General features: G+C 35.2%; 1 protein-coding gene across 1 annotated transcript in view; it reads right to left on the reverse strand.

Moving 5' to 3' along the window:
* The window catches only part of LOC141499800 (uncharacterized), a 446,129-nt gene that overhangs the window by 234,911 nt on the left and 202,726 nt on the right, over positions 1-8,492 (reverse strand). The window lies entirely within an intron of this gene.

An 8,492-nucleotide genomic window follows, 5' to 3' on the forward strand; every position in this document is an offset into this window, starting at 1 on the left:
AATACCTATGGTAATAGAGGGGAAGAAGGGAGGAAATGAGAAACACCTGAATCTTCTTCTCATCAGAGTTGGCTTAAAGACAATTTACACATACTTAGTTAACTTAAAAAACATCCGATCTTTCAAGTATTAAAAGGGGAAAAGGGGAGTGAGGATGGAGAAAGCGAAGGGGGAGGGGACAAAAAGGGGAACTAACAAAAGGAAGGGAAGGGAAAAGGGAAAAAGGGAAAGAAAGGGGAGGGAGTGATATAGGAGGGCAAACACACTGAAAGGGGTGATATTCAGAAACAAAATACTGGGGGAATATGGATAAGGTGGGGAAAGGGGGTAAAAATACAAACAGAGGGAAGATAGCATGGAAGGCAATAAAGAATTAGTAATCATAACTTTGAATGTGAATAGGATGAACTAACTCTCCCTTAAAACATAATCAGAATAGCAGAGTGGATTAAAAACCAGAACTCTACAATATGATTTCTCGCTCAACACATTCAATTTGGGTCAATGTAAAACATGGAAAAAATAGAGACTGACAGATTGCTTTCTGTGGGGGGGGGGTGGTAAGATTGGGGGAAAAATTGTAAAACTCAAATAAAATCTTTAAAAAAAACTCATCCTGATAAACTAAGAATTGGGACACATTGCTGTAACAGAATACTATAATGTTATTAAGACCCACAAGTTTCAGGAATACAAAGAAATCTGGAAAGATCTTTTTGAAGTAATAGGAAGGAAAAAAGTAGAACCAAAAAAAAATAGAATACATTTTAACAATTACCTATAGGAGGGCGGCTAGGTGGTGCAGAGGATAAAGCACTGGCCCTGGAGTCAGGAGTACCTGAATTCAAATCTGACCTCAAACATTTAATAATTACCTAGCTGTGTGGCCTTGGGCAAGCCACCTAACTGCATTTTCCTTGTAAAAACCTAAAAAAAAACAATTCCCATAGGAGAAAAAGTCAGGGGAAAATAATGTACAAAGATTCCCAAAGAAGTCTCAGAAAAAGTTATTGAAAAATTGCTTTAGGATTTTTAAAATTGATTAAAATGTAAATATTTGCTAAACAAAAAAAAAGAGGGCTAGATAATATACTCTTTAAAATTCCTATCAATTATATGGCAAAGATCAAAAATCTGAAGAGCTGTAGAAATGGTATCTTTCTTAGAGAATAAAGTAGAGAAGCAACTATAGACCTGGGGTTATTGGAGCATATAGTTGTCACTTATTCCTTGACATAAGAATGTAGTCTTAGGTCTGATACTCAATATTAGAAGGAAAGCAGAAAGCTGGGAAACAATCTTCACAACTAGAAATTCTGACAAAGGTCTCATTTCTAAACACTATAGAGAATAGCATCAAATTTATAAGGTTACAAGACATTCCCCAACTGATAAATGGTCAAATGATATGAATAGTTTTCAAATGAAGAAAGTAAAGCTATATATAATCATATGAAAAAATGCTCCATATCATTATTGATTAGTAAAATGCAAATTAAAACAAGTATGAAGTAAGACCTCACACCCATCAGATTGACCAAGATGAGAAAAAGGGAAAATGACCAACGTTGGAGAGGTTATGGAGGATTGGGACATTAATGCAATGTTGATGGAGTTGTGAATGGATCCAACCATTCTGGAGAGCAATATGGAACTATGCCCAAAGAGTAATAAAAATGTTCATTGCCTTTTATCCAGCAATTCCAATTCTAGGACTATATCCAGAAAAAAACCATCAAAATAGGAAAAGTCCCACATGTTTCAAAATTTTCATAGCAGCACTTTTTGTAGTGGCAAAGAATTGAAAATTGAAAAAATGCCCATCAATTAGTGAATGGTTAAAAAAACCATTAAAAAATTTAGGTACATGAATACTATGGAATATTATTGCTCAATAAGAAACCATAAATAGTCAGACTCTGGAGAAGCATGGAATGACTTACAGGATCTAATGCTGAGCAAAGGGAGCAGAAAGAAGAGAACAATGTACACATTAACCACAAAAATGTGAAATAATCAACCTTGGTAGAAGCAGCTCCTCTCAGCATTTTAGAGAGCTAGGAAACCATATTAGACCAGCTATGGACATCTATCCCCATCCAGAAGAAAAACAAAACAAAACAAAAAACTTTCAGAATAAGATGAGATGAACGCTTTATTAAAAATATCGCTTATGTAACGCTTTCCCTTAATCCCAATTCCTCATAACAAAAATTACTAATCTGTAAATGTTTGTGTGTCTGTCTGTGTGTGTGTGAGTGTGTGTGTGTGTGTATGTGTGTGTAAAATGTTAACCTGGCTATTCACCACTGAAGGTGGGAGGGGAGGGTGGAAGAAAATTTTGTATCCTAAAAATATACATATGCACCCTACCAAACAAAATTCCAAAAAATTACTTTAATGATTTAGAAAAAGTTGTAAGTAAATCAATATGGAGAAATAAAAAGTCAAGAAATTCCAATGAAAAAAATGCAAAAGAAGGTGGCTTAGCTTTACCAGATCTAAAATTATATTATAAAGCATCAGTCATCAAAACTGTCTGGTATTGGCTAAGAAATAGAGTGGTAGATTAGTGGAATAGACTAGATGCAATAGCAGGAAATGATTATAACAATCTGCTGTTTGATAAACCCAAAGAGACCAGCTATTGGGATAAAAACTCTCTCTTCAATACAAACTGTTGGGAAAGTTGGAAGTTAGTATGGAAGAAACTTAGATTAGACCAACACCTCACACCCTATATCAAGATAAGATCAAAATGGATACAAGATTTAGACATAAAAAATATTATTATAAGCACACTTGAAGATCAAGGAGTAGTTTACCTGTCAGATCTATGGAAAGGGAAGCAGTTTATGACCAAGGAATAGATGGAAAAAATTATCAAAAACAAACTAGACAATTTTGATTGCATTAGATTAAAAAACTTTTGCACAGATAAAACCACTGTAACCAAGATCAAATAAATGTAGTAAATTGGGAAACTATTTTTACAACTAGTATTTCTGCCAAAGGACTCATTTCTAAAATATATAGAGAACTAAGTTATACTTTCAAAAAAAAGTCATTCCCCAATTGACAAATGGTCAAAGGATATGCAAAGGCAACTTACACATGAGCAAATTAAAGCAATCCAAAGTCATAGAACAATTACCATAAATCATTATTTATTAGAGAAATGCAAATTAAAGCATCTCTGGGATACCATGTCACACCTCTCAGACTGGCCAATATGACCAGAAAAGACAATGATCAATGTTGGAAGGGATGTGGGAAATCTGGGTCACTAATACATTGTTGGTGGAGCTATGAACTCATCCAACCTTTCTGGAGAGAAATTTGGAATTATGCCCAAAGGGCAATAAAAATGTGCATACCCTTTGATCCAGCAATACCACTACTGGGTCTATACCCTGAAGAGATGATGAAAATGGGTAAAAACATCAATTGTACAAAAATATTCATAGCAGCCCTGTTTGTGGTGGCAAAGAATTGGAAATTAAAGTAACCTTCAATTGGGGAATAGCTTAACAAACTGTGGTATAGGTATGTCATGGAACACTATTGTTCTATTAGAAACCAGGAAGGATGAGAATTCAGGGAAGCCTGGAAGGATTTTCATGAAGTGATGCTGAGCGAGATGAGCAGAAACAGGAAAAACATTATACACCCTAACAGCAACATGGAGGTGATGACCAACCTTGATGGACTTGCTCATTCCATCAGTGCAACAATCAGGGACAATTTTGGGATATCTGCAATGGAGAATACCATTTGTATCCAGAGAAAGAATTGTGGAGTTTGAAAAAAAAGACCAAAGATTATTACCTTTAATGTGGGGGGGGGGGGGGGGGGACTTTGTTATCTTACCATAAAATTCTATCTCTTTTACTTTATTTTTTCTTCCTTAAGGATATGATTTCTCTCTCATCACATTCAGCTTAGATCAATGTATATCATGGAAACATTGTGAAGATTAACAAACTGCCCTCAGGGGGGGAGATTAGTGGGAAATTGTAAAACTCAAAATAAATAAAATTAAAAAATTAAAAAATATATACATATGTATATGGATGGATATTGAAAAATTACATAACATGTAGTTGGAAAAATGAAATATCAATAAAAAAGATTTAGCTTTAATGTTAGGAAAAATGGGTTCAAGTCAAGTCCTCCTTCTGATATATATTTGGTCTATGATCTTGGTGTGATAGACCAGGATCATTCACCTTATTCACATGAACCCTGCCACCTCTATGCTACCATGTATATAATTGTTGTTGTTGTAGCTGAGACATTTTAGTCATGTTCAGGTAGTGTTTTCGTAACTCCATTTGGGGTTTTTTGGGGGGGAAAGATCCTGTTTTTCATTTTTTTTTTAAATTTTCAATAAAACAATACTAGCAGGGTGGTAGGTGGCGCAGTGGATAAAGCACCGGCCCTGGAGTCAGGAGTACCTGGGTTCAAATCCGGTCTCAGACATTTAATCATTACCTAGCTGTATGGCCTTGGGCAAGCCACTTAACCCATTTGCCTTGCAAAAACCTAAAAAAACAAAAACAATACTAGCAATAAATAACTCTGAACACAATTTCTCATATACTTTATCCTTGACCCCTTAAATAATATAGCATAGAAAAATTTTTCATATAATATCTCAGGGCACAAAAGCACTGTATTCCCTTTGACATGTGCTCCAATACTACATTGAGTGAGAATTTCCCTTTGCTTCCCCAACCCTTAAGACATTGCCCATCCACTGTAATAGAAGGGAAATTTCTGTTTTTTGAAGGGGGTGGGGTCTAGGAGCCCTGTTCCTACCTTAAAAATGTATAGACAGACTACTGCAATGGTTCATTCTTTGTCAAAGAAGAATGGTATTTCTATTCTTTGAATTTTACAGAAAGGATGGTGATTTCCCAGAATATACATCTCTACTCCTCTGGACTTTATAGTAAACTCCTCATTTCCTTTTTTCTTTACAAATGTTTACAGTCCCTTGGATTTTGAAAAAATTTATCTGCCTGAATTTTAGAAAACTCATCTTCTATCCCTATAATTTACAAATTCTCCTACTTGCTCTGGGTTTTGCAGAACTGATCTTCCTAGGTTTTTCAAAAGTGGTTTTGTTTCAGTGTGATTTTAGAACACTGGTCTCCTTCCCCTAGAATGTACAAACCTCTAAAGCCCCCTGGATTTTACAGGGTTGACCTTGTTTTGGTGGTATTTAAAAGATTTTCTCCTCAAAAAGTTTTTTTTAAGAAATAAAGTTTACCTTTTTCTAGCATTCATGAATCTCTTCATAAATTTTTTGAGAAAGTAAAAAAGACAAAAGGGGAGGAAGGGAGGAAGGGGGGAGGGAGGGAAAAAGGAAAAGCAAGGAAGGAAGGAAGCAAGGAAGGAAGGGAGGGATGCATGCAGAGAATTAAGACTAGGAAATTTGTAATTAGAACAAGTTTTGTAATCTTTATGCTGTTAAATTTTGTTAAAATGTAGAATGTTATCTGCTATTTCCTTCTTCAACTCATTATACAAATTATGAAACTAAGACAAACAGAATTAAGTTGGTTCCAAGGTCACACAGTTTGTGTCTGAGATCTCATTAAAGATGAGGAAAAGGACAAAAATAGAGTACAATTAATCAACAATTTAAAAATTTCAACGTTTATTCAATCTTGGACATAGATAGATCTCTCCCTCTCAGCAAAGGAGTAGAGGAAGAAATCTTATACCTTTTCATTAAGACCAAGAACAATCTTTATTTTTTTTAACAACATTGCTTTTTATTTTATCCTTGTTTTTTCCATTTACATTGTTGTATTTGCTGTGTATATTGCTTTCTTGACTCTTTGTACTTTACTTTGTATCCATTCATGTAAGTCTTTACATGCTTCTTTATATGTATATTTGACTTAAGTATTTTTATTATTAATTATAAAGTAATCCACAAATGGAACAAATAAACTGATAAAAAAGAGGATTGTGATACCATAAATCTTTTACATCTAATTTTTGAAAAAGATTAAATTAGATACAAATATATATGGACACACCTATACTAAATTTAACACAGTAGCACCGATATTTCCCTGTATGGCTTTGCTCCCTTCTAAACATTCTTCTGTTCTCTTAGATATATATTTGAAATGCTACATTGATTCCTTTCCATTTCCTTTTTTACATTACTACCACCACCCAAACTTATTCTCCCTTCCCTCTCAAATAAAAGTCATCCCTGGTAGCAAATCAGTAATAAAAAGTTTTTATTATATAGGATATGTCTGGAAATGCATGTTCTTTCTTCATTTAAAGATGATATCAGTATATCTAAAGATTCAGTAAAATTAGGGTGAAGCTAAAACACAAGGGGAAATCCAGAATACAAACTTGAATGAACCTAAAACAAGGGCTGGGTAAGAAAAACCAAAACATAAGTTTGGGGAGATCCAGGATCTGAGGGAACCCAAAAACTTTGTAAATGCAAATGCAAATGCCTCTGAATGTCCTCTGAAAAAAGATCAACTACTGAAATAGAACTAAATTTGTAAAATGCAAGCAGATAAACTTGGCAAAAATCTGAGTAACTTAAGTAATTTTTAAATCCCATGGAAATAAGAGCAACTTTGTAAAACTCATATGGTACAGAAATTTGTAGATTCCAGGAACCTGCCAACAAGTACAAGATCTGGAGAGTTTAAGAAACACCTCCAGAGCAAAAACCTTCAGAACAGTGAGGCTCTCAGCAATGCTTTTGAGATAGAAATACAATCTCCCAGAGGAAAGAAAAACCAAAGGAGGAACTTTTTGAGGAGTGTGTTACTGGGTACAATGGTTCCCTGGTTCTGCTCATTTCACACTGAATCAATTCATATAGATCTTCCCAGAATTTTTCTGGAACCACTCTGCTCATCATTTCTCATAGCACATTAGAATTTTATCACAATTATATAGTACAACTTGTTCAGCCATTCCCCAATTGATGGATATCCTATCATTTTCTTTTTCTTAAAAATTTCATTTAATTATTTATTTGCACATTATTAAAATGGTCTTGACTAAACATAAGCCCCTCCCCCCCAAAATTGAAAAATTTCATAAAAATAAAGTATGAAGAAAAGAAAATTGTACTTCGGTCTCTGTTCATATATCTCTGAGATGGATCACATTCTTTATCATGCGTTTATCAGAGAAGTTGCTTCAATATTTTTTCCCACAGTTACTGATGTTAATTGTATTTCCCTCTATCCATTTATTCTTCCCCACACCTATTTATTCAATTCACTCTCTTCTTTCACTTTGTCCTTCCTTAAAAGTGTGTTATGGGGCAACTGAGTGGCTCAGCAGACAGAGAACCAGACCCGGAGCCAAGAGGACCCAAACTAATCCTGCTCCAGACACCCAACAACCACCCAGTTGTGGTCACCAGCAGGTGGCCCAACCCCACCACTCCGCAAAAAACAAAAAAATTTGTTGTATCTAACTGCCCTCTCCCACAATGTTCCCTCCTCTCCCTCTGTCCCCTTTCTCCCATTCCATCCTTCTCCTTTTTCCTCTAGAATAAGATAAATTTCTATACCCAATTAAGTGTGTGTGCTGCTTAAACTCTGAGCTATTTCCAATGAGAATGAAGGCTCACTCATTCCCTCTCACCTCCCCCCTCCTCCATTTTAAAAGTTTTTTCTTAACTCTTTTTCATGAAATATCTTTGCCCACTCTACCTCTCCTCTCCTTTTTTCCCAGTACTTTCCTTTTCCCCCATTGTCTTATTTTTTAGGTGTTTTTTTTTTGCAAGGGCAAATGGGGTTAAGTGGCTTGCCCAAGGCCACCCAACTAGGTAATTATTAAGTGTCTGAGACTGGATTTGAACCCAGGTACACCTGACTTCAGGGCCGGTGCTTTAACCACTGAACAACCTAGCCATCCCTCCCCCATTGTCTTTTATTGGGGGGGGTGTTTGTACAGTTTTATTTTTTTTAATTGTTAATGTACAGGCATTGGCACATTTTAACGCAAACTACATACAGAGAGCTTTCCTAAAATCTAGGAAAGTGGAATGTCAAGGAAGTCAACAAAACATGAAAAACTTAAAGTGCTAAAACAGAAGGCACTTCACAAAATATGTTCACTGAAACAATTCATGTGTCAGTTTATATCCTTCATTTTGCAAATGGCAGTGAAAAACTAATTGGACTAGAAGGATATACAGAAAAATAGGGACAGCTGATGGCAGTAATGGTATAAAATATTTTAAATGATAAGAGACCCAAGATCAATTACTTTGTAGTGACCTAAAAAGACCTGCTTAGTATTAACTTCCCTCCCACAGAAGGGAAAGAGATGTTGGGATGATAACAACAACAATAATATGAAAATCATCCCCCCTTCCCCCTCTTATCTCCTCCAATAACAATCTTGTGGCTAATTTTGTTCTGGGGGAAAAAAAATAACCAAATCATAAAACTTGCAAAGTCACTTTGCCCTGAAGAGATCAA

This window comes from Macrotis lagotis, chromosome X, assembly GCF_037893015.1.
Source record: "Macrotis lagotis isolate mMagLag1 chromosome X, bilby.v1.9.chrom.fasta, whole genome shotgun sequence".
Taxonomy (NCBI): Eukaryota; Metazoa; Chordata; class Mammalia; order Peramelemorphia; family Peramelidae; genus Macrotis; species Macrotis lagotis.